Raw genomic sequence first — 27,368 nt, forward strand, 5'->3', positions numbered from 1 at the left:
ATAGGTGTTTCTACTTCTAAACAACCTTCAGCTTTGGATGCTAACGACGTTTTTTAACCATTAACTTGTCCAACCTACCCTCTTAAAGGGTTAGATATACACGAATGGAGCCCCACCCCTGTCCCTAACACCTGGAGAAAGAGTGTATCTGGGACTTCGGTCCTGCTGGGAGCTAATCAAGTTAGGTCAGGAGGAAAGCTTGTTCTTATTCATCTCAGCGGTACACAGCCTCTGTCACCAAGAACTGTGCTTGCCCTAGGTTCCCAAGCCGACTTGGTATTTTCATGTTTTCTTTCAGGTTAGGGAAGTTCACAAAGAAAGGGACTCCTATTTTCACAAATCTGTTTCTTCAAAGAAAAAGAGTTAACAAAATGTTTGTTTCTTGGCTCAGAAAGGTAGACCTGTGAGCCCCTCTGCCCCTTGAGCTATTCAGCCATCACCACCAAACCCTATTTACAGAAACATTTATTTGCTTGTTCAGTGTTTGTGTATCATGTTATTTCTCTTTTTTTTTTTAAAAAAAAAAAACCAATACATTCTCCACTCTGCTTTCTCAACAGCCAGATCTGCCAGTGAGCTTCAGGCTTTGGGAACTGAAGAGGTAAGAATTCTGAAATATTTTCTTCTAGGATCTTAAATCTAATCAGAACTTCAAGAGTTAAAGAAAAATCTTAAGCCCAGAGATGAAAGCATTTAACATGTGATGTTGATCAAAAAGAAACATTCATAGTCTTTAGCAATGTTGACATGACTTTAGGATTTAAAGGGGAAAAAAATGGCTCTCCTTAATGATAGTTAAAAATCAGATTTCTCGGGGCTTCCCTGGTGGCGCAGTGGTTGAGAGTCCACCTGCCGATGCAGGGGACACAGGTTCGTGCCCCGGTCCAGGAAGATCCCACATGCTGCGGAGCGGCTGGGCCCGTGAGTCATGGCCGCTGAGCCTGCGCGTCCGGAGCCTGTGCTCCGCAATGGGAGAGGCCACAACAGTGAGAGGCCCGCATAACGCAAACAAAACAAAACAAAACAATCAGATTTCACCCATTTTCTTCTAAAAACCTGAGTTTGGAAGCCTTTGAGGTCACTGCCTTAACAAATTGTGTCTCTGTGGCACCGAACATGATTAATTGGTGGCAGCCATTGAGGATAGTGAAAGACAGATGTCAGAGTAGATTAGCCCAGAGAAGTGTAAACCCTGTTCTTAACAGATTGGTTGTAGACATTATAAGGGCTTTTTCAGCAGCAACAACAGTCACAATAAAAGGTCAATTTAATACTGGTGGGGTTTCTTCTTGAAGAAACTGACTTGGCTTTTGAAACTGAGTAAAGCCATTTGAATCTAGCTGTAGACTTGAAAGGTCACCATATTGCTGAGATAGGTGATAATGTGTTTTCTCTCCCCAACCGAGATGCAGTTTCCTTTAGTCCTGACATGGACTTCCCCCCATTTAATTTAATTTAATTTAATTTATTTATTTATAAATTTATTTATTTTTTGGCTGCGTTGGGTCTTCGTTGCTGCGCACGAGCTTTCTCTAGTTGCGGCGAGTGGGAGCTACTCTTCGTTGTGGTGCATGGGCTTCTCATTGCGGTGGCTTCTCTTGTTGTGGAGCACAGGCTCTAGGCACGTGGGCTTCAGTAGTTGTGGCATGAGGGCTCAGTAGTTGTGGCTCGTGGGTTCTAGAGCGCAGGCTCAGTGATTGTGGCGCATGGGCTTAGTTGCTCCACGGTGTGTGGGATCTTCCCAGACCAGGGCTCGAACCCATGTCCCCTGCATTGGCAGGTGGATTCTTAACCACTGCACCACCAGGGAAGTCCTCCCCCCCCCTTTTAAAATTAACTTCATTCTGATAAATTTCAAGCATATACCAAATAGAGAGGATAATATAATGAACTTCTATATCCCTATCACTCAGTTTTAACAATTATAACTCATGACCAGTATTGTTTCATCTATACCTCCACCCCTTCTCTTCTTTTGGCGTTAAGTACTTAATATCTTCAGGTGAGGGCTAAGCCATCCCTACACTCTACCAAATATTATTAATAATGAAGGCTTTTAAAATAAGTTTTTCATGTTCTCTGTCTGATGTTGGTGTTGATTTCTTTCATACTAATCACTGTATTTAAATGTTTCAAATCAATCCAAGCAGAGTTTCTCGGTGCGGGTTGCTGACACGTTGAATGGGGCAATTCTTCCTCGTATTCTCTGGTATCCCTGTCCTTGGCTCACAAAAGGCCAGTGGCATCTTCCAGCCATTGGGGTATCCAGAGTGCCCTAAGGAGACATTGAGAACTACTGTGTCGTTACACACCTTTAAAGAGGTTGTTTGTCATGTTACTCTTACCTACAAGCATTTTTGCTTCATGCAAAATTACTGGTTTCAGTTATGCAAAATAGTTCCTTATGTAAGTGGTCTCTGTGCTAACAAACTAAAGAAAGAAACTAAACAAAATAGACATGTAAAAGGAAATATTGTTTTGCACTGTTGGAGGGATTTTGAGCATATTTGTTCTAGTACCAAATCTATTTTTTATGTCTGTACAGAGAAGCAAATTAAACACTAGGCAAGAAATGGTCAAATATTGAGATTTAAAGCAAAATACTACTAAGGCATTATGCAAATTGAACAGCAGTGATGAAGGATGTATTCCTCTCTTGTTTGCTGCTGTAACAAATTGTAACAAACTTGATGGATTAAAACAAATCCACCAAATACGAATATGTTATCTTACAGTTCTGCAAGTTAGGTTCTGTAGAGATCTCACTGGTCTAAAGGCAAAGTACTGACAGAGCTGTGTTCCTTTCTGGAGGCTCTAGGGAAGAATTCTAGAGTCCCCTTTCTTCCATTTTCAAAGCCAGCAGCCTTCCATCTCCGTATGTCTTTCCACCATATTCATTCCTCTGAACTGAGCCAGGAAATGTTCTTTGACTTTAAAGACCCATGAGATAAGATTTGGCACACCTAGATAATACAAGATACTCTCCCCATGCCAAGGTCCTTAATTTAATCATATCTTCAAAGTCCCTTTTTCCACATAAGTTTATATATTCACAGGTTCCAGGGATTAGGGCATGGACCTATTTGGGGGCTATTATTCTGCCTACTACAAAGTAAAAGAGGTTAATTGTTCAGAAAGGTAGAAATGCCTCAGGTAGCAGAGATAGGATTATCTTACATTTCATTGTATAGAGTTGAGAAGGCTTAGGGTTCCCAAGTTGATGAAGCAAGTTCTTGTCTTGACTCTGCAAAACCTGTTTGTAAATACAGGCACTGAAGGCTTTTAGTTTTCTTGGAGTATTTGGCATTGGATCAAGTGGACAGGTTGAAGTCCAATGGCTCCTTCCTTGGCCAGACTTTCTGGTACTATGGGTGTGGCCTCTGGAGAGCGTGCTGCCTTTGGCATTTCTCCAACTCTGGAGAGTTTGCCTACAGTGTGCAGGTTCCAAGGTCTTTGAATGGCACCAAAGAAATGTGAGATTTTTATTTTATGCTGTTATGTCTGCCTGTCACATTGTGCTTTATTTATTAGGCTCTAACATGTGGAAGTTGGAGGAAAAAATAACATAATATTTTAGGACCTTACTGTAGTGGTATTTATTATAGCTAATTTCTAAGTATGGTTTAATTTCCACCATACATTAGGTAAGTCATCCCCACAAAGTAAGAAACCATTGCTCATCTAGTGAATGAAATGGATCACTGGGTTATTTTTTAAAAACCATCTCCAGGGTAGAATATAGCCAGAATTTTTAAAAATTTTATTTATATTTTATTTATTTATTTTTGGCTGCATTGGGCCTTCGTTGCTGCCCGCGGGCTTTCTCTAGTTGCGGTGAGCAGGGGCTACTCTTCGTTGCGGTGCGCGGGCTTCTCATTGCGGTGGCTTCTCTTGTGGTGGAGCACGGGCTTTAGGTGCACGGGCTTCAGTAGTTGTGGCACACGGGCTCAGTAGTTGTGGCTCGTGGGCTCTAGAACGCAGGCTCAGTAGTTGTGGCGCACAGGCTTAGTTGTTCCGCGGCATGTGGGATCTTCCCAGACTAGGGCTCGAACCCGTGTCCCCTGCGTTGGCAGGCGGATTCTCAACCACTGTGCTGCCAGGGAGGTCCCTAGCCAGAAATTTTTGTTGGAGATTTTAAATGTTGCAGCTATTTTTGTAGTGAGTCCCCTTTTTATCCACTTCAAGACAGGTCAGCAATACAGATCTGAAGGCCAAACTTAGGGCTAGCTGTAGAGTAACGAACCATCCTGATTTGTCCAAGACTGGGGGGTTACTCCTGGAGTTCTGGGTAATTTGGGACAGTTGGGCGCCTAGCTGTCTAAAAACAGCTCTAGTGGAGAGTGACTGTCATGCCGATGAATTGTGAAAATAGAAAATCTGATTGAATGAAATAATGACAGTAACCTCAAGGGTTTGGGCTAAGGGTAAGGGTGAATCTAACTCTGGAAAAATCTGTATCCACATATACATGTTTGCCCGAAACCAACTCAGAAGAACCAGCAACATTTATAAAATGTTATTAGATTTCATGGCCCACTCTTTTAATTCCCCAGTGTTACTGGCGTCTCTGATGATCACAGCTTTAATAGCTTTCTTATTGAGGTGACCACAGAACCTCATTGAATCTTTTTCAGCATGTCAGCATGTATGGAAATTACAAGTTTGCCAAAGCTGCATGGTGCTGTCTTCGTTTGAATTGTGCCTTTTGTATAACAAAATTGAACTTTTCCCCTCTAAGAGACAGCACAGAATGTTCAAGAATAGATAAGTATTAGGAATACTATCTTGATGCCCAAGGGGAGGGGATTGGAGAGGATCATGTCTTGGAGTCTTATCCAGCTCTAAGACATTGGTGCTTTCTGACTCCCAGTGGTAGAGCATGAGCTACTTACCCTGATGTAAGTAATTGGCTGCATCTGGGTGAAGATTCTTACTCAGCCCTTCCTCCATGCTTCCATAATGCTCTGCCCTGCCCTCACCCACAGCAAAGCCAGACCAGGAAAACAGGAATACAGAAGGAGCCTCATTTCTTACATTTCTGTGACCTTCATTTGGAGATTTTTATTCTCTTAGCCACTGGGACAAAGAGTTTGTAAGTGTACTTGGAAAGGCAGTACATTAGCTTCCCTAGAACAGGCTTTGACTTTGAGGAGCTGGCAATATTTTTTTTTTTTTAATGTTTGTTTACTGTCTTCTAAACTGTTCTAGTTGGTAGGTACAAGGAATTCTCTTTCAATTCTTTTTTTTTTTCTTCCAAAAAAAAGATTGAACACTATCAGTCTTGGAGGTAAGATCTGGGTTTCTGATGAGGATAGATTGGATAGATTGTGAGTTATTCTGATATTCTTGTCAATCCCTTTTTGGGGTTCCTTCCTTCTAAGACTCTCAATCCTGCCTGGTTTCATTTTGTTAAGACTAGCCTCCTTTCAGCTTTGAGCCTCAGCTGTTTTTTTTGTGTGTGTGTGTGAATCAAACAAGCTCCAGAAGAAATGAAAGGAGATGAAATCCTTATGCTGTTGTTTAAACTCAGATTCTTTTATTCCTTTCCAAAGAGAAATTACAGAGTAAATGTAAATAGGAGATCCAAATGATCCAAGCTACTCTGGTGCAGGATTTCTTTGGGGGTAATAGAAATGTCTTGGAACTAAATAGGGATGATGGCTACGTGACATCGTAAATGTACGAAATGCTGTTGAATTGTACACTTTAAAGTGGTTAATGATTAATTTCATGTTTTGTGAATTTTACCTCAAAAAAAAATGTTGAACTTCAAGAGGAAGAAAAAAAAAGACTGTTTCTCCCTATCTTCAAATTCTGGAGGAAGTCTCATCCATTTTAATACACTCATGTTTTTAAATTTCTAGACCAAAATTGTTGTTCATCCTGTCCCATTACTGGGAGAAGATATTTGGACTTAAAAGTGTCTGTCAGGCAGAACCGATCAGGAAATTCATAGAGTTAAGACACTAGTTGTTAGTATTAACATGCATAGTTTTTGTTACTGGATTATAAACTGGCCTATAATTTGCAAAGCTGATTGCAATAAAAAAATTTTTTTAAGGTTTAACAATTTAAAACACTGGACATTTTTCCACCTCTCACGGGATAGAAGTTATATCAACTAGGTTAGAAAGTTTTTTAATATCCTATAGTAGCGGACTGCAATTGGGTATGACAAAACAGGAAGAGTCCAGATGTGATAACTTTAATGAAATGTGAGCATGGTAAAAAATTTCGTATATAGAAATGTCTTTTATTAAAATATCTCCTTGGACATTCCCAAGGGCTACCACCTGATCAAAGTCTGACGGGCACTTATTTTAAGGGATGACTGCATAGGGTTTCACACATAATCATTGGTTTAATGGTGAAACTTTAAGGTTTTTAATTACTTCTAGATTTAGAGACAACTTTTTTGGCCTTTTGCAGAGATGTAACTAGGCAACCAGTATAGCACTTAACTGGTGCACAGCATCCAAACTTCATAGCCATTGCATCATTTTTTAAATGCTGTTTAAATCTGTCTTTTAGCTTTGGCATATGCTGCCATGTAACCTTTAATTTCTTAGAAGATATCGTGCAAACCCCCAGCTGTAAGATAGAATGGTTCCTAGAACCCCAGCATGCTCTGTGTGATGTTAATCAAGGTGCTTACAAGAACAGTGGTAATAGAGTCGAGAGGTAGCCCAATGTACTGTGTTTTATAATTGGGCGTTAAGAAGGTAGCTTTCAGTTTTGGTGTGTGAAGGTGTAAGAGTTTAAAACCATATCCTCAGCAGGTGGTAATGAGCATTTCTCACAATGTGATTCATGGAAAATGTACATTCACAGAGATGAGAGGTGGCCTTTATTCTAGTGAAGTTGATTTTACTTTGCTGGATAGGTGGTAACTAGAAATGCCTACTTTGATTAATAAGCCAGAATGTATTGAAAGCTTTTTAAGTGTCAGACACTATTCTAGGTATATACCATATTCCTTTTCTGTGATAACTAAGCTTTTAATTTTTTAATTAGTTTTTTTAATTATGAAAGGAATGTATATGTGAGATTTTTAAAAATTCAAGTAGTAGACACAGGAATAAATGAAAAAGAGAAGTTTCTTTCCACACATCAACTCCTAGCCCACTCCCTAGAGATAACCACTGTTAATAGTATCGTGTGTGCCCTCCAGAAATTTTCCATCTCCTGGTTAATCTGTATTGAAATGTGAGTATGAAGAGTGCCATTAAACCGTCTGTTCGTAAATTTCTCTTCTGGACCAAATCTCTTCATTTTGAGACACCATTTGATGCTTTTTTTTGAAATGTGCTTTTTTAAAACTGAAAGAGTAAAAATGTCAGAACCAAAATGATGCCAGCAGAGGGCTGGTGGTAGGGAGGGTGACAACTGAAGACTGTGACTGTGAATTCTAGCCTCTGTAAGATTTACATACAGAATGTAAGTAATAAACCTTAAGGTAGTTCTTCATCATTTTCAAAGTCATCTGGAGTACGTTATCTCCCTTCATCCTTTTGATGACCCTGTGACACAGAAGTTGTTTATTTTACAAAGGAGGAAGCTGTGGTTCCCAGAGGTTAGGTAACTTGCCCATGAACACAGCTGACGAGTGACAGGATTGGGACGAGAATCGAGTCTTTTCCAAGTTTTAGCCTTGAACCAGACCACACTGGCAACCATGAGGAAGAGAGGGGCTCAGTGACACCATTGTGGTCCCTGTAGTGGGAAGCTGGAAGTGAAGGGGAGGCTTGCAGTCTGAAGATCCAGTTAGAAGTTGTTCTGACTCTGCTCCTTGGACAAGTTGTTTAATGCAGTCCGTATGCCCTCCTCACAGTTTCCTCACCGGCTATGTCTATTCCTGTTCTGTTTGTTTGGGTGGTACTGGCCAGAGGGTTGGGGACTTGACCCAAGCTGGGGATGCCATAGTATTTCATCACCATGCTACAGGAGTTGGTCTGAAGGGTGGGCATGCAACCCAGCAAGGGACAATAGATTCTTTCTCTGGAATTTTCCAACTCAAGTTGAGGGAGGAGAGGTCCTATCCTTTCTAGTCTCAAGGTAGTAAGAATCATGTAAGGCCATGTTTCAGTCTGTTGAGAGAGTAAAGTCTGACGCACAAAGGGGGAGCAAAAGAGAGAGAGAGACAGAGCGATAAAGAGAAGGAAAGAGATAGCCCAGTGAGAATTGGAGTCCATCAATCCAGTTGATGTGAGCCAATATATTCCCATTTTTTACCTAACCTAAGTCAAGTTGCTACTAAAGGAATCCTGTGTGATATCTTCGGGCCTTAGTTTCCTCATCTGTAAAATGGGGGTTTTAATATTTTCCCTGAAGTACTGTATATCTGAACTACTGTAAAGATGAGTTGAGATAATGAATAGGAAAGTACTTTGTACATTGTAAAACACTGTACAAATGCAAGATGGTATTATTCATTAATATGTTGCATTGAACTAGGAAAAGTTGAAAGAATGAAATTACCGCTCATTTGGAAAATAGGAAGTGAGAGCTTTGCAAGAGCCATCTGGTATTGTGCCGAAGTCAATGGAAGCTGCCAGATTTTCTTTGGGTATCCCCTTTCATACACTCTTAAGTTCTAATAGGTACCCATCATAAATACAGGGATAGATCTTACCTCACTGTCTCAGGTTAATTCAATGAGTTTCCTTTTTCTATCTCCTGTCCTAATCCATGGTACACATACACACAATAACAGAAACCAAACAAAAATAAACACATCACATTAATATTTCAACATTTTAGCTTTTTCACTTAAAAGAACTTTACAGATTTATAAATGACATTTGGGCATCATCAAAGAAAATCAACCTTAAAGTGGCTATTCTATTTTTAGTACTTCATTTGGGAATGATACAGTTGAGGCGATTCTTGGGATGGGAGGTTAGCTATTTTGGGCTTAGATAGGATCAAAATCCATCTTTTACCTTAAGGGACTTACGTCTTTGATATATAAACTATAAGTAATCAAAATCTACTTGAAATTACATCTTATGCATGACACAGGAAGCATCACTTCACTTCTACAGCATTTTTCACTATATATGATAATATCTCTCAGTGAGAGAAAACAGATGGCACAGAACAAATTTGTTCTCTTTCTTAGATTTGCCATTTAGGCAGTTTTTATTGTAGCAAACATATCTTTCTTTAAATTTGATCATTAAAGCCACAAAAAAAAAGTGGTTTAAAGTCTCAATCTAAGTAGAATAGCATGTGCAAAAAGGTCAAAGTCACCATGGAAACATGGTCTGTAAGCATAAAGAAGCATGCTATAGCAACCTGAATGTCTTACATGTCTCACATTTTAAAATCTGAGAAATATATCCACCACTTTCACTGTTCTTGCAAATCTAAACCTTTGCCTTACAAAATCACCAAGGCAGGAAGGTTGAATCAGTGCTGTTTGACCACCCCGCTCCACACTTCACCTAGCCATTGTTTATCTTTGTCTGGGCTTGATATCAACCCCATGAATGTCAGTGTTTTCATATAAATTGAGGACTTGGAATAAGTTCATTTTCTGAATAAGCATGCTCTTAACCCTCAGAAAATGTCAACTGTACTGAAAACAGTTGGCATCCTCAAATCAATTAATTTTAGGAGAGCTTAATAAAGAGAATATTTACAAGGACATGAGCAGAGTATAGGGAAACTGCAAGGGAGAGTGTACCTTTTCAGGGCTCCTTTACTACCCGTAGACTGGAAAGGATGAGGGCTGGAAGAAGAGAATCCTCCTGAGTGGAGCTGTGACCTCCAGGAAAGGGCTGTAGCCAGCTTATAATGACCCTGCAGGCAGGGATGCCAGGAAACAAATACCCTGAAATGCTTCTCCTCTTTCCTTCTATCTGCTTATGCTCCCCATTGACCAAACCTAACTGGAAGACAAGGAAGCCTGCCTCTGAGTCTGTAGTTCAGTCTCCTAGGGTGTAGAGCCGGGTAGAACAGGATGGAGAATGGGTTTGGAGGGGCAAATGAAAGGTATCCAGCACAGTTAACCTTCATTGTGAATGTCTTGCATGAAAGAAATAGTACCCCTTTCTCTCCCAAATCTAGCTGTCTTATCAAAAAGAAAAAAATTGTTTTAACCAACTTTCACTTTTTCATTAATTGTATTTAATCAATTTCATGGTCCATATTATTCAAATGGACCCAAATGCGATTGGTAGCATCTGGAGAACATTCCCTTGTTTGTGGGATGAAGCACGATCTGGAGGAGGTACAGAGGTGACGAAACCACCCTCGTGCTTGTCCTGCTCAGACTTGGATGGCAACCTAGACTTGAAGTTCAAGTTTAGGGGAAGGGGTGGTAAAAAGTAATTAGATACCTCAGAGCAACTCTGAATAGTCCACATTTGTGGGCCTCCCGTAATCAAAGGAATGACTATTGTCCCAGAGAAGTACAATGTCCACTTCTGGTGGGTTGAGTAGCCAGTTTTTGGTTTTGTCCAGCTTGCTTTTAATCTCAGACAATTATTTTCACTCCTTTGACCTAGGGACCAGGATTACTTGCCTTGATCTAATCCAGATTAACTACTTTGATCCACTGAGAATGAATCAATCAATTGAATTGGATAAATCCCCATAATTAGAGAGGCATTTGTGGCAACATAAAATGATAGGCAAAAGAAAACAAACTTGGAATACCACCCTAAAGCATAAACTTCTGTGGACCAGAAAACTCCCTGACTTGGGAAATGCTGGGACCCAAGGATTCCAGAAGAGTTGGGTCTATAACAGAAACAGTGAGAGGCAGTGTGGTGTAGTGGAAAGGGCATGGACTTTGAGATCTCAGCCTGGTACTGACTGTGACCATCTTGGCAAATTTCTGTGCTTTCTCAATCTCAAATTTCCTTGTGTGTAAAAAGAGAGTAATTTAACTTGTTACAAAATTAATTGAAACCATATATGCAAAATAAAGGCAGTGTTTTCCACATATTCAAACACTTTTTTGGGGGAGGTATACTTACTTTCTAAAAAACAGTGTTTCTTTACAGCTCTATTGAGATATAATTGACATAAAATATAATGGACATACAATAAATGATATGTATATGAAGTTGACGAATATTGGCTGCATACATCCATGACAGCATAGCCACAATCAAAATAATGAACAAACCCATCCAAAGGTTTCCTCGTGCCCAGTAACAGTCTCTTCTTCCCCTTTCCCATCTTCAGACAACCACTGATCTGCTCTCTGTCAGTCTAGAAGAGTTTGCATTTTCTAGGGTTTTATGTAAATGCAGTTATATATTATGTGCTCACTTTTGTCTGGCTTCTTTTGCTCAGCAGAATTACATGGAGATGCCTCCATGTTGTACGTATCAATGTTATTCCTTTTATTACTGAGTAGTATTCTAGAATATTGGTATGCCACAATTTGTTTATCTGCTCACCTATTGCAGGATATTACTCAATTATGTTTTAATTCTGTTTCCCTTCTTCTTCCCTCACTAATAGTATAAGAAAAAAAATTTCTTGTCCGCGTTACCACAGCTGATATTTCTAGCAACAATCTCTAGGAATAGCGTGGTTTACAAGAATGGGATATAAATGCAGGTGTCACAGTAACTGTCTCTTAGTCTAGGGCTTAGGTTGAGTTTCTGAGCTGAGGGCCATTTCCTTCTGCTTTCTAGACTTTCTTTTGTTCTTTATCATTAATGATCAAGCCAAATGCCCATCGACTGACGAATGGATAAAATTATGGTATATCTATACAATGGAATATTATTTGCCATAAAAAGGAAGTACTGATTCAATACTACAATATGGATGAACCTTGAAAACATTATGCTAAGTGAAAGAAACCAGGCACAACAGGCTATGTGATATATGGTTCCATTTATTGAAATGTCCGGAACAGGAAAATCCATAGAAATAGGGAGTAGATTTATGGTTGCAGGAGCTGGGTGGAGTGGGGAGGGGAAAATGGGGAGTGACTGCTAAAAACTATGGATTTTCTTTTGGGGTGATGAAAATGCTCTGGAATTCAATAATGGTGATGGATGCAAAATTTTTTTTTTTTTTTTTTTTTGTGGTACGTGGGCCTCTCACTGTTGTGGCCTCTCCCGTTGCAGAGCACAGTCTCTGGACGCACAGGCCCAGAGGCCATGGCTCATGGGCCCAGCCGCTCCGCGGCATGTGGGATCCTCCCGGACCGGGGCACGAACCCGAGTCCCCTGCATCGGCAGACGGACTCTCAACCACTGTGCCACCAGGGAAGCCCCTGGATGCACAATTTTGAATTTTCTAAAAATCACTGTATTGTGTATACTTTAAAAGGGTAAAATTTTATGTGCATTATATTTCAATAAAGCTCATATTTAAAAAAGCAATCTGCACCTTTGCTTAGGGAAAAGCATTCAAGGACAGCAATTAATTTAATTTCCCATTTTTCATTTGCTAAAGAGAAAACTTAGAGCCTCGTTGATTATGCTGCACCTGCATTTCCAGGTCATGAGCACAAAATGGAACTTTCTAGCATGAGGAAGTAAACATGTCGCATCTGTAAATAACTCATATTTGGGGAGGTGGTTTGGCATCATATTGTTTTGGTTTACTTGAGACGATGAAGGGCCTGTAGCCACTTTAACTTTTTTGTCTTTTCCTTTCCTTTTAAAAATAATGTGCATTCAGATTGTCTAATCACTGTTTCCTCTAGCCTTAGTTAACCATCTACAGGATATCCTGTCAGTAAAGCATCTTAGCTAAATCAGATTATTTACCAAACTCCTAACAGCAGTAGACAGAACAGAGTAAAGTAGACGTCCAAATATTCAAAATAATCCTTGGGAAAGGAAAGAAGCCAGTAGCTTAGAATTAGTAGTGATTCAATTAGAGGAACAACTTTGGTTTCCAACAGCTGTGGAGGATGAGAGTAAGGACAGACTTCCTCCCTTTCTAATTTTCTTCCTTCACCTGGTGAAACACTGCCTTATATAGAAGGCTTTTAGCTGCTCCACTGCAGTGAATCAGGACCAACATTGTAATATCTGGAAACAGAGCACCATCTGGTCTACTCCCAATAAATCAGTATTTCATAGGTACTCACAATTTGTAACCGAGAAAAAGCATTTTTTCCCCCTGCTTTTGAAAATCTTACCAGCCAAGGTTTGAGTTTTGGTGTCATTTAGTTTAAATCATAAAGTGGATGAAAAGGATAACCCAGGGTGAAAGTAAAACCCATGTAACTCTACCCAGAAATGTTACCTTTGTTTTGTGCTGCAACTTAACAAATACAGTTTTCCCAAGGTGACTTGAAAAATTGTATGTCTGTGTGTGTGTTCATCTTGGATTTTTCTGTTATACTCTCTCCGGCTTCTGGTACACTACAAAAAAAATGCATGGGAGAAATTTCCACTTTACCCTGGCCCTGGAAGAACATGGCTTCCAGGGTTGTTCCTTTGAGTATTACTCTAAAATATATCCATTCATTTATATATTAAGCACTTACAATGCAAAGCATACCTGCAAGATGGTTAAGTGACTTCTCCAGTACTAGGATAGGCTTTGTAGGCACGAGCAGGCATTGCCCTAGATTCTTTCTGTGTGTGCACACGTGTGTGTGAGTGAAACATACCATACATCCAAAGAATATATGCATGTATACACACATATACACATTAAAGACTGTTAGTAAAACAAACATACATACATTCCCTGTCTTTTTTCCCTCTAGCTTTATTGATGAGTACCACTTTTTTAATATTTATTTTATTGATTGATTGATTTAAAAAATTTTTGGCTGCGATGGGCCTTAGTTCCAGCACTCGGGATATTCATTGCAGTGCGCAGACTTCTCTCTAGTTGTGGCATGCTGGCTTTCTCTCTCTAGTTGAGGTGCAGGGGCTTAGGTGTCCAGCAGCATGTGGAATCTTAGTTCCCCGACCAGGGATCGAACCTGCATCCCCTGCACTGGAAGGCGGGCGATTCCTTACCACTGGACCACCGGGGAAGCCCCATGATGAGTACCACTTTTAAAGACTCCTGTTTGCTTCTCCCAGACCCATTCCTCCTTCTGCCTCTTCCTATAAAGCTGTAATCTGGACTTTTTATTTGTCATTTTCCTGCTTTTTCTTAAATTGTTTAGTGTCACCTCTTTTGGAAATGGAATCGTACTTTATCTCTGGCTTAGATTTTTACCCAACATTTTATTTTGAGATTACCTAGGTGGATGTGTGCAGCTAAAGTTCATTCATTTTCACTGCTGTCTAGTATTAACTAGTACATCAGTATTCTTCCTCCTCTGTGTGAAATATACCATACTTTATTTATCCATTCTACCCATTTGGGGCATTTGGGTTGCTTCGAGCTTTTTGCTGTCGTGAAAATGCTGCACAGTACCCTCTGTACATGTGTCCTAGTCCTATCCAGGAGTTTTTCTAGGACATAAACTTTGGCATTCAGTTGCTAGGTCATAGAATATGCAATGCTCAACTTTATTAGGTAATGCCAAGTTGTTTGAAAGTGATTACATCAATTTACTCTTCATTAGCAGTGTAAAAGTGGTCCTCTTGCTGCACCTGTCAATACTTAATGTTCTCTGAATCTTTGTTTTTCCTAATCTTACTGCAAATTCTGAAATTTGTTTTAGGTAACAAATAATTGGTTGGGTTTTTATTTTGAACCATCTTGTTGAAAGAGACAAGGAAATAAATTGGTTTTTGTTCACTACATTCGATAAAGTTAAATGGACCATTGCTATAGATGCTGCCCCTAGATATATTTTCAGGTAATAGCCAGCCTTAGAGTCTTGTTTCTTTTCTGTTTTTTCTTTACATTTTTATTTATTAGATATGTTTAATTTGCAAAATTTTTAACAAGTAAAACAGTGCAAAGATGTATGAAGAAGTTGTTCATTTCTCCTTTCCTCCCTTACCCGCCCCCCCCCCCCCCAAGCAGGTTACCAGCGTTAATGCTTGGGGTGTATCAGTCTACATTTTTTTCATGCTCATAAATATGTAAAAATGTATGTTATATTGTGATTTATGAGACTGCCATTTTATTAGATCAAAAAGAGTTGAATATCAGCAATTTTGTACAGTTCAATCACACATATCCTATCTTTGAGGATTTTTTCAAATGTAAGCGTTCCCATGCAGCTATGTTTTCATGATAAATGTCACAGACATTCACCCAGCTCATAGGTTTGGCTGTAACTCACTCATGTTAATGAATGCATTGTGTTCACTCCACTGACCCCTGTGGAGAGAAATTAACATTGTCTCCCTTGGTTGTGCTTGTGTTTCCTGTAACTAACCTCTTCTTATATACCAGTGCTTCACTCTGGTTGAATCCCAAAAGTGGGGAAGGGGAGGGGACAAGGGGTTGAGTCAAAGGACACATGCATCTCAAATTTTAAAGTATGTTGCCAGATTCCTTTCCAAAAACGTACCAGTTCAGGCTTCCATTAGCAAGTGTGAGACGGCTTGTTTTCTATGTTGTAGTCATCATTGAGTATTGTTACTCTACTAGGTGAAAAATGGTATATTCTATTTTCATTTATATTCCCTTGAATTTTGGTGAGGTTGAGCATATTTTCACGTTTTATTGTTCTTTTGCATTTCTTCTGTGAATTGTTTTCATATCCTTTTCTCATGCCTCTTGAAGGTGATTTGACGCCTCAATTTGTAGGGAGCTCTTAGTTTATTAATGATAGTAATATTTTGTTGGTTCTACATGATACAGTTCTATATTTCCCAGTCTACTATTTGTCTTTGATTTTGTTTATATTCTCTTTTGCCATACAAACTTTTTTATATTGGGCTGGCCAAAAAGTTCATTCGGGTTTTTCTGTAAGGTATGAACTTTTGGGCCACCCCAATATTTAGTCACATATATCTATCTTTTCCTTTATGGTTTCTCTCTTAGGAAGGCTTCATCTATCCAAACCAGTATCTTTTTAACTCTTCTTCTAATATTTTGATTGATTTATTTTAAAAATACATATATTAAATTCATCTAGAATATATTTTGTATATGGTATGAGATATGAATGTAAATTTATGTTCTTTCAAATGTATAACCAGTTTGATGACACCATGTACTTTATCTGTGAATTGAGATGCTGCCTTAGTCATATATTGTTCCACATATACTTCTATCAATTTCTATACCTTGTATTATATTTCCTGAGTCTATTTTCCATTCCTGTATCAATATGATACTATCTTGATTATAGTAGTTATAGTTTAGGTTTTAGTATATAGAAAAGCAACTGAGTCCCATTTTACTCTTATTTTAAAATATTTCTTGGTGTTGTTTGGCATTTTTTCCCAATAAATTTTAAACTCATTTTGTTACAATCTAAAATCTCAGTGGAGATTCTGATTAAAACTGCATTAAAATTATATATTAGGGCTTCCCTGGTGGCGCAGTGGTTGAGAGTCCACCTGCCGATGCAGGGGACACGGGTTCATGCACCGGTCCAGGAAGATCCCACATGCCACGGAGTGGCTGCGTCCGTGAGCCATGGCCGCTAAGCCTGCACGTCCGGAGCCTGTGCTCCGCAATGGGAGAGCCACAACAGTGAGAGACCCGTATACCGAAAAAAAAAAAAAATTATATATTAATTTGGAAAGGATCAACTTTTTTACATTCAGTTTTTTCCATCCAGGAAGTCTCTCTGTTTTATATCTTGTTTTATATCTTTTAAAAACACTTTATAATGGTTTTCAAATAAATACTGAGCTTTCTTTTAAAATGTATTCCTCAGTATATAAGAGTTTTTGTTTTCTTTCGGAATTGGAAATTTGGTTAAATGGCTAGATAAAAGATAAATATAAATTGCTTTCCTTCTCTTACGGGTAAAACTTGTTCTCAGGCTAAAATACAGAAGAGTCCCTAGGTCCCGTCCCCCGGGACAGATGTGATAAGCTGACTTAAAGACTGTTAAAGAAGAGCTTTGTGGGGCTTCCCTGGTGGCGCAGTGGTTAAGAGTCCGCCTGCCAATGCAGGGGGCACGGGTTTGATCCCTGGCCCAGGAAGATCCCATATGCTGCGGAACAACTACGCCTGTGCGCCACAACTACTGAGCCTGTGCTCTAGAGCCCACAAGCCACAACTACTCAGCATATGTGCCACAACTACTGAAGCCTGCGCGCCTAGAGCCCATGCTCTGCAACAAGAGAACCCATGACAATGGGAAGCCCGCACACTGCAACGAAGAGTAGCCCCTGCTCACCACAGCTAGAGAAAGACTGCACATAGCCACAAAGACCCAACACGGCCAAAAAAGGAAAAAACTCTATGCTACTTGACCTCATTCCAACTTTGCTAACGTGGGGCAGGCGAAGGCTGCACTCTGAGCTTTGTGTCGTTAGGCATGTCATTTCTTCTCTTAGTTCTGGATTAGACATGACTTATTTAAAGGTGGGATCTTAGAAGAAACTAATTACTATATTTACATTTTAGTTTTCTTTGAAGCATAATTTTAACTGTATAGAGGCTTTTTTGAAGGTAAAACTTCAAGATATGAAATAGATGAGGAATATTACTTATTGGATAATGATTTATCACCTGTTTAAAAAATATCTATGGTGCTCCGGTATTTACTTTTAAAGACTAGAATTTACAAGTAGAAATATTTTTACCTCTTGGAAACCAATAGCCTAAGTAGCAGTGTAGACAGCCTTCTTCATATTAAACCCATTAAAATGCCAATGAAAATGTCTCAAGCAAACATCTTTAATAGCATAACCTCAGTATTCAAAAAGCAAATCAAAGAAGAATTTTCAAAATAACCCAACTAAATTTTAAATGTTGCAATTCCAAAGAACAAAATTACAAAAGAACAATAAACTTTAAAATTATCTGATACAGAACAACCTAAAAGTCTCAGAGTTCAAAAAATGTCTCAAATAGGGACTTCCCTGGTGGCACAGTGGTTAAGAATCCACCTGCCAATGCAGGGGGCACGGGTACGAGCCCTGGTCCAGGAAGATCCCACATGCCTCAGAGCAACTAAGCCCGTGCACTACAACTACTGAGCCTGCACTCTAGAGCCCGCGAGCTACAGCTACTGAGCCCATGTGCCACAACTACTGAAGTTTGCGCACCTAGAGCCCGTGCTCCGCAGCAAGAGAGGCCACCGCGCTGAGAAGCCCGCACACTGCAATGAAGAGTAACCCCTGCTCACCGCAACTAGAGAAAGCCCATGCACAGCAACAAAGACCCAACGCAGCCAAAAACAAATAAATAAGTAAATAAAAAAAAATTTGTAAAAGAAGAAAAGATGACTCAAATATACTCTAAATGATAAGAAAGAAGATATAAGGCCATGAAGCAAAAGCCATGTAGTGAAATTGCAATACCATAAATAAGGACATTTCTAGAAGTAGTGAAGAGTTTACATTGATAACTGCTAAATAGTTAATTAGGGTAGTATGCTTATTAACTACTGAATGAAATCCAAAATTAGATGGCTTAAGTAATGCGTATAAATAGTGGTGGCTCAAAATGACTCATTTCTAGAAAATTGAGCATAGTATTTTAACTTAAAAATAATAGAGTAAGTACTTGAGCCAATAAAATAAATAAATTTTGAAGAATCAACAATTTAAGATAAAAGTGTTTTCAGAATTGCTTAAAGACTTGGTCTATAAATGGAAATGAACACCCAGAGAAAGATATCAAGATATTTACTACTTATAACATCTTCAGTCTTTAGTGAGGAAGAAATTTTAAAACATCTGGAAAGAAAGTCCAGATAATATTCAAATAATGATTTCAGATGCAGCCACAATTGAGACCATGAACTCCCCAAGGAAATGAAACAACATCTGTAGCTCTTTTTAAGAAAAAAAAAAAAAAAAGATCGAGGCAAGATGTCATTCATTTGGGAAAGCGTAAAGAAAGATTTTCACATATCCCACCAACCCCAAATTGTCACTGACAGTTTGGATCCAAAACAAGAACTTCTTCATATTGTGGCTGCCTTAACTCAAGATGGGAGACTAAAAACATCAACTAGGAGGGATCAATGCTTCTGACCATATCATCCCATTTCAGAATGGGATTGTGATCTAAAGTGTAAAAGGAAGAGAGGAAGGGAACTAATATTTAGGGAGCAACTGCTGTGTATCAAGTTCTTTACTATACATTGTTTCATTTAATCTTCAAAAAACCCTAATGGTATGATCCCCTGGTTTCAGATGAAAAAACAGTCTCAGAGAAGTTAAGGAACTCCCTTTGGTAAGTAGTAGAGTTAGAATTTGAATTCATGTCTTTCTGAACCCCCAAGAAAAGTAGAAGTTTCAGAATAACAGTCCAAAAACTAAGAATTAGATAAGATAGGGAAGAGCTGAAGCCAATAACTCATATATATTTTTTACTCATATAAAAAAAGAAAAAGCCTAAGGATATGATGTTTATTATCATGGCTATAACTAGAAAACAACAGAAAAATGAATTTGATGATTGTCGACATGGTTGTGTGTGTGTTGGTGTACAGATTTAAGTGAAAATAGTTTTACTCAATGTTTTCTTCCGAACATATTTCAAAAGAAAGGAGAGGGCTTCCCTGGTGGTGCAGTGGTTGGGAGTCCGCCTGCTGATGCAGGGGACGCGGGTTCGTGCCCCGGTCCGGGAGGATCCCACATGCCGCGGAGCGGCTGGGCCCGTGAGCCGTGGCCGCTGGGCCTGCGCGTCCGGGGCCTGTGCTCCGCAGAGGGAGAGGCCACAACAGTGAGAGGCCCACGTACCGCAAAAAAAAAATAAGAAAGGAGAAAGGAGTATATATACAGTGTTTAATTAATACCAATGGCATGTATTAAGCATAAATAAGAAATAGCAAAAATAAGATGAAATAAAGAATGATAGCTGATGGTCCAAATATAACAATCGTAACAGATATAAATTTAATTATGCCACATAAAACAGATGTAGTTAAAACAAAAGATTATATATTAAAATACAAGTCAGGACTATGATACATTAATTAAGCAAATTATAAGGAAAGGGAGAATAATAATATCTGAGAATATCACAACAAAATGGATAAAGGGGGAAACCGTTAGAAACAAAAGGAAGAAGCGAATAATGATAAAATGTACAAGTGGTGATATTAGAGTGAGTTTTCTTCTTGGGGGAAAACTTCACTTCCAAGAGTGAAGGTTGACATCATAGGGTATATTCCAGGAGCCCTCAGGGCCAGGGAAAAGCTTTGGCCTTTTGAAATTTGGGAGTAAGTGTTGTATACCTCCTGGTTTACTAACACTGAGTAGAGTTGGACCATCTGGCCTAATCTGGAATGGATATAGTTGAGTCAAACCATTCATTCACTTATAGTTAGGAAATGTGTAAGTTTCCTTGGCTTGATCGTCTTGAGGAGGAAAGAGACTTCCTGAGGCCATGCAGCTGATGGCTCCTATAGCTAACAAGAATGAGGATAGATGTGGCAGGGTTATGTCACTCACAACTCCAGGGAAAGTTGTGAGCATGAAGCTGTGATGTAAAAAGGATAATGTTGGAATTGAGAGGTATCAGTTGAGCAGGTTATACAGATGGAACCAAGTTTGCAATTGAATCAGAACTCTAGTGGTCACTTCAAGAAGGAGAGATGGATTGAGAAGTTGGATGAAAAATTTATTGGGTGGGGGAATCAGTGATCAAATTTGCTTTCCAGGGACATAAGCCTGTCTGTAATATGGTCTGTATTTCCCTGAGGAGATTACCAAATAGTCTGGGGCCCTGCTCATCTTATCTCGTTTTGGGAGGGCAGGGAACTCCTTTGGTGAAAGGCTAGATGGAGCTGACTGGGGCCAGGTAGACAGAACATGTCCTTGGCCCTGCCAGGTTTGAGGCCAGGGTCCCACAGGGTTATAATAGCTACATGTCCTACAATGTATTGAAGGAATAATATTTTAAAGGAAGACCATGGGAAATATCTGCATAATAGTAATAGTCTTTCCAAGTCCTGCCTTGAAATGAGGTTGTTGGGAGGCAGGTCACTATGAAAGGAGCTCAATCCTTTGACTGTGGATTTAACACTCTGAGTGTTCTCTAGAAGATTCTTTCTCTCAGGGTATTGTTTTCCATTTATTTTGTTTTCCCTCCAAGGCCCTGGTTTCTCAAGTGAATTGTCTCTGAACTGTGGTTACCTATGTTAGAGACCACAGATTCTCGTTTATACATCTCATATTCTGAAAAATTTGGAGTGGTATTATTCCAACCTTTGAGGCTAATATTATTGCTTACAAATGATTGTGAAATATTTAAATTATACAGGAAAGGACAGAGAATTTCTTTCTTTCTTAGTGGTTCTTTTGAATGACTTGCATGAACAATTTTAAGGGTAGAAAGAGCCCTGCATTTAGGTTTTTCTGGGTCTGATGTAGACGTGTGTTGGGGTAAGTATAGGAAGGAACACCACAGACCTGGCCAGGAATAAGGATTGTCCTCAGAGTTCTTTCCTTACTTCCTCATTCCTGTTTAATAAAAGTGAAAAATACAAGAAAGTTACATGAAACAAAGCTGAAAAGATCACTCATTAAAAAAAGGAAGAGGGGACTACCCTGGCGGTCCAGTGGTTAGGACTCTGTGCTTCCACTGCAGGGGACATGGGTTCAATCCCTGGTCAGGGAACTAAGATCCCATATGCTGCGTGGCGTGGCCAAAAAACAAAGAAAGAAAAAACTGAAAATAATAGCTCTAACAAAAGCCCAATGACAAACAAAATAGCCACAAAGGACCAGGGAAAGTTCTTTGTATGAATTAAAAATAACAACAACCAAAAAATGGTAGGAGGTGCATTGAATACAAATGTTTGTTTCATTGCAGAGTCCTTCAGCTCTGTAACTTTGCAGTCCCTGCCACTACAGGGAAGAACTTCCCAGACAAGTGTTGCTAGGGCTAAGTCACTGTCCCTTGCTTTCTTCTCTTTTTATTTAAATTGAGATATAATTAATATATAACACTAGTTTTACGTGTACAACATACAACATAATGATTCAATATGTGTATATATTGCAAAATTTTCACCATGATAAGTCTAGTTTATATCCATCACCACACAGTTACAAATTTATTTTTCTTGGGATGAGAACTTTTAAGATCCACTCTTTTTTTTTTTTTCGGTACACGGGCCTCTTACTGTTGTGGCCTCTCCCGTTGCAGAGCACAGGCTCCGGACGTGCAGGCTCAGCGGCCATGGCTCACAGGCCCAGCCGCTCTGCGGCATGTGGGATCTTCCCGGACTGGGGCACAAACCCGTGTCCCCTGCATCAGCAGGCGGACTCTCAACCACTGCGCCACCAGGGAAGCCCAAGATCTACTCTTTAGCAATGTCAAGTAGGGACTTCCCTGGTGGCACAGGAATCTGCCTGCCAATGCAGGGGACAGGGTTTCAAACCCTGGTCCAGAAGGATCCCACATGCTGTGGAGCACCTAAGCCCGTGCACCACAACGACTGAGCCTGCGCTCTAGAGCCCACGAGCCACAACTACTGTGCCCACGTGCCACAACTACTGAAGCCTAGAGCCCGTGCTCCACAGCAAGAGAAGCCACCACAATAAGAAGCCCACACACCGCAACAAAGAGTAGCTCCCACTCGCTGCAACTAGAGAAGCCCGCGTACAGCAGCAAAGACCCAGCACAGCCAAAAATGAATAAATAAATAAGTTAATCAATTTATTTATTAAAAAAACTGTCAAATACACGATGCAGTATTGTTAACTGTAGTCACCATGCTATACATTACATCCCCAGGACTTATTTATCCTATTTATCCTATAACTGGAAGTTTGTACCTTTTGACCATTTTCACCCATTTCACACAGTGTCCCCCCACCCCACTGCCTGGTGACTGGCAATCACCAGTCTGTTCCATCTATGAACTTGGTGGTTGGGGGGGGGGGTTGTTTTGTTTTGTTTTTTTTGTTTTAAGATTCCACGTATAAGCCAGAGCATATGGTATTTGTCTTCTCTGTCTGACTTGTTTCAATTATGCCCTTGGGGTCCATTCATGATGGCGTAAATAGCAAGATTTCCTTCTTCTTTATGGCTGAGTAATATTCCATTGTATCCATGTGCTTGTGTGTGTGTATCACATTTTCTTTATCTCTTCACTGATGGTCATTTAGGTTGTTTGCACGTCTTTGCTATTGTAAGTAATGCTGCTATGACCATGGGGGTGCAGATATCTTTTCAAGTTGGTATTTTGTTTCCTTCAGGTAAATAGCCACAAGTGGAATTGCTGGATCATATGATACTTCTATTTTTAATTTTTTGAGGACCCTCCCCCTACCTTCTTTGGTAGTCCACTACAGCACTTAGACACTGTCAACTCTGCCTTCTAGGCTCTAGCTGTGATATCATGAGGATTTGGTGAAAATAAAATAGGTAGGGTGATCCAGACTACTAATTAAGAAAGACCTTAAGATTCTTCAGCAGCTGTGAGGAAAGATGGAAAAGAAAGAGGAGGAAGGGTAGCTGTGATAAAATCTCCATCTCTGTCAGTGCCTTGTCAGGTTTTTGGAAACCTGTCTCTACTCTAGAATCAATCTTCAAGGACTAGGTTGTTTATGAAACTTTCCTCTGTCTTGTAGCATAGTTCTGACCCTGACACCTTGCTGACAAATAAGAGTTTGCTTCTAGGCTCTTTGGGGGGAACTCACTGTTTTTCCCTCTCCCAGCACACTTCTGCCCATCAGCTCTTGCTTGGCCTTGCCTCAGCTAAGGTCCAGCCATTCTCTGGCTGAACCCACAGACTCTGAACCAGCCCCTTCCCTGGGGCTTGGGCCATGCTCAGTCCAGGCCTCAGCTGGAACTAAAGCAAGAATGGTACCAACAGTAAGGCAGGATTATTATGATTTATGACAAAATTAAGGGTAGAGAAAGGAAAATACACATCTTGGGTTTTTTTGAGGTTTCTTGTTTTGAAATTGTGGTAAAATACACATAACATAAAATTTACCATCTTAACCATTTTTAAATGTACAGTTCAGTGATATTAAGCACGTTCTCATTGTGCAATCATCACCGCCATCCACCTCCAGAACTCTCTTCATCTTGCAAAACTGAAGCTCTGTACCCATTAAACAGTAATGTTCCATGCCTCCCTGCCCCCAGCCCCTGGCAACCCCCATTCTACTTTCTTTTCTAGGAACTTGACTATCCTAGGTACCTCATATAAGAATTTATACACAGAGTATTTATACACAGTATTTGTCTTTTTGTGACTGCCTTATTTCACTTAGCATAATGTCCTCAAAATTTATCCATGTTGTAGCATGTCAGAATTTCTTTTTAAGTATGAATAACATTCCATTGTGTGTGTGTGTGTGTGTGTATCACAATTTGTTTATCCATTCATATACTGATGGACACTTGGTTTGCTTCTACTTCTTGGCTATTGTAAATAAGGCTGATATGAGCATGGGTGTACAAATATCTCTTCAAGACTCTACTTTCAATTCTTTTGGGTATATACTTAGAAGTGGAATTGCTGGATCATATGGTATATCTATTTTAAATTTTTTGTGAAACAGCCATACTGTTTTCCACAGCAGCTGTACCATTTTATATTCTCAGTAAAAGTACACAAGCAAAAGCAACTATTAGTGACACTGAGCACCCTTTCATGTACTTGTTGACCATTTCTCTATCTTCTTTGGAGAAAGGTATATTAAGTCATTTGCCCATTTCTTAGTTGGGTTGTTAGTTATTATTGAGTTATAGGAGTTCTTTATGTATTCTGGCTATTAACCCCTTATATGATTTGCAAATGTCTTCTTCCACTGTGGTGTTGCCTGTTTGCTCTGTTGATCGTGTCCTTTGCTGCACAGAAGTTTTAAATTTTGATGTAATCCAGTTTATCTATTTTTATTTTTGTTGGCAGTGGAAAATACATATTTTTTCTCTCAGATATACGGGGAGTTATAAAAATGTATTGTTTACTTGAACACATAGAAATTTTCAATAAGAACAAAAAATTAGAACTTATATGTCATATTTTATGACCATAGTACAACTCACCCAAAAATATTTGTAGTAAAAATACTATGTATAAAATAATTAGGTCATAGACAGGCAATACAAAGGGAGAAATCTGTCACTTTCAGGCTTGTTTATTCTTTGTTTCTTTCTTCTGTGGAATAAAGAAAACTGTTAATCAGATAGGAAAGAGAAGGGGGCTACCATATTTGAGAATAGGAAGAAGGGAAAAGGCAGTGACATTCTGGAGCATCTGCAAATTGGCAGGTGATTTGCATATGTTGTTTTATTAATTTCTTATAGCAGACTCTGAGAGAGGCATTGCTGTTGCCATTTCATAGGCTAAGGCTCAGTATCTTGCCTAAAGCCGCAGAGTTACAGAGCAGCAGAGCTGGGATGGGAACCCAAAGCCTGTTTTTTTCTAACCCATCACCAAGTGAACTAATAGTTAACTAATAGTTAACCAAGTTAACACTTTCAGTTGAAATGTTGACAGGACACTTTATGGACTATAACAAAATTATTTTAAAACTAATTGGTGAGAATTAATTTTCAAACTATCAAAGAAAAATAGTCAAGGATGATTTAAAACATATTAATGTCTCACAATTCAAAATGGTGTGATATAGAATTAAAAATGGAAACATAGATTGTTGTGACAAAAAAGACCTCAAGAACAAGGCTTCATATATGTAGGATTTACTATCGAATACTCTGAGTGTAAACAGTTATTGGGAAAAAGCAACTCATCATTTTATCAAGGCTGAGATTACTATAAATCCACATGTAGAAAAGGTAATAGACAGGGGTCTGACACTTACCAGTAGAAGTTTCGTTTGACCAGGGCGGGGTGTGTGTGTGTGTGTGTGTGTGTGTGTGTGTGTGTGTATGTGTGTGTGTGTGTGTGTGTGTCTGTGTGTGTGTGTGTGTGTGTGTGTGTGTGTGTCTGTGTGTGTGTGTGTCTGTGTCTGTGTGTCTGTGTGTCTGTGTGTCTGTGTGTCTGAATTTGAATGCTTCTGTGTGGGACATCGGGGCTACAGTTTGCCAGAGACTCTACATTTCCTTATAATCCTCATCTTGTCAAAATTTCATTTTTGTCCCTGCCTGGCCGCTTTGCCATTTAGGCTTGTGATTTCTGATGTGTGTTCATTCTAGGTGAGTGAGTCTCGTAAAAATGAGCAGGCATCACAGTCACCTCAGGTCTTGTTAAAACACAGATGGCTGGGCACCACCCCAGAGTTTTTGCTTCAGCAAATCTGGGATGAGGCCCAAGAATTTGCATTTCTAACAAATTCCCAAATGAAGTAAAATCCCTGGACCTGAGATAAGTACACAAATTGAGAAACTTTTCTACTTTTAAAAGGAACTTTTATATTGAAGAGTAATTTGGATTTTATTGAATCTAGTGATTAAAAAAAAATTGGGCCTTCATTTTCTACGGCTTTTTAAAAATTGCATATTCGGGCTTCCCTGGTGGCGCAGTGGTTGAGAGTCTGCCTGCCGATGCAGGAGACACGGGTTCGTGCCCCGGTCCAGGAAGATCCTACATGCCGCGGAGCAGCTAGGCCCGTGAGCCATGGCCGCTGAGCCTGCGCCTCCGGAGCTGGTGCTCCACAGCGGGAGAGGCCGCAACAGTGAGAGGCCCACGTACCGCAAAAAAAAAAAGAAAAATGAAAAATTGCATCTTCCTGGTAATGTATTTTTATTAAATTTTATAAAAGTATTGGTCCACAGGGACTGGAAATCAAAAAAAAAAAAAATGAACAAAAAACGTCTCCAGAACCACAGATAGTTTGAGAAGCACTGTCACCAGAGTTCTGACCAACTGGCATTTCCCTTGGTGGGATCACGTGGTCTGGGGTAGGCCACAGCTTGCAGGCCTAGAAACTCAATCTAGTTGATGAACCAGAGTTGATTGAAGTCACAACACAGATACACGCTGTCAGGTTCCACAAAGAACTGGAATCTGAAACCACATGCCAATGACAATTTATTAATTTACGGTGAAAAATGAAACTACAGCCTGGCTGGGTTACTCATGCTGGCCTGACCAGTGAGTCATTTCCCTGCCTGAGGAACCATCCTATAATAGGTTACTCAGTGAGCTTGAAAATGGAAAGAAGGGAGCTCGATATATGGTTTGTATGTTACTGGCATTAGGCTGGTTACCTACTGAAGACATAGGGATGTACCTGCCAGGTGTCCCACATTCCCTTGGGCAGTGCTTAGATGGGTGGATATTTACTTACAAAGCTTCCACTGCTGGTCCACCCATTTCCCCTTCCTAACTGACAGCTGATGAAATTAATTCAGTTGAGTCACTGCCATCAATCTAGTCAGATCTGTCTGGAAGTACGTAATTCTGTCTCTTTGATGATGTCTTTGCAAATCTCCATTGCAACCCATTAAATTATGATTGT

General features: G+C 39.6%; 1 protein-coding gene across 2 annotated transcripts in view; it reads left to right on the forward strand.

Moving 5' to 3' along the window:
- GNG2 (G protein subunit gamma 2) overlaps window positions 1–27,368 on the forward strand; it is a 137,834-nt gene that overhangs the window by 20,511 nt on the left and 89,955 nt on the right. Inside the window, exon 2 of one of the 2 annotated variants that reach the window (XM_030854972.3) lies at window positions 561–601. The exons of the other annotated variant lie outside the window; for it this stretch is intronic. The gene's annotated coding sequence lies outside the window, so the exon portion shown is untranslated. The remainder of the gene's footprint in view (window positions 1–560; window positions 602–27,368) is intronic. 2 annotated transcript variants of the gene reach the window in all.

Source organism: Globicephala melas, chromosome 2, assembly GCF_963455315.2.
Source record: "Globicephala melas chromosome 2, mGloMel1.2, whole genome shotgun sequence".
Classification (NCBI taxonomy): Eukaryota; Metazoa; Chordata; class Mammalia; order Artiodactyla; family Delphinidae; genus Globicephala; species Globicephala melas.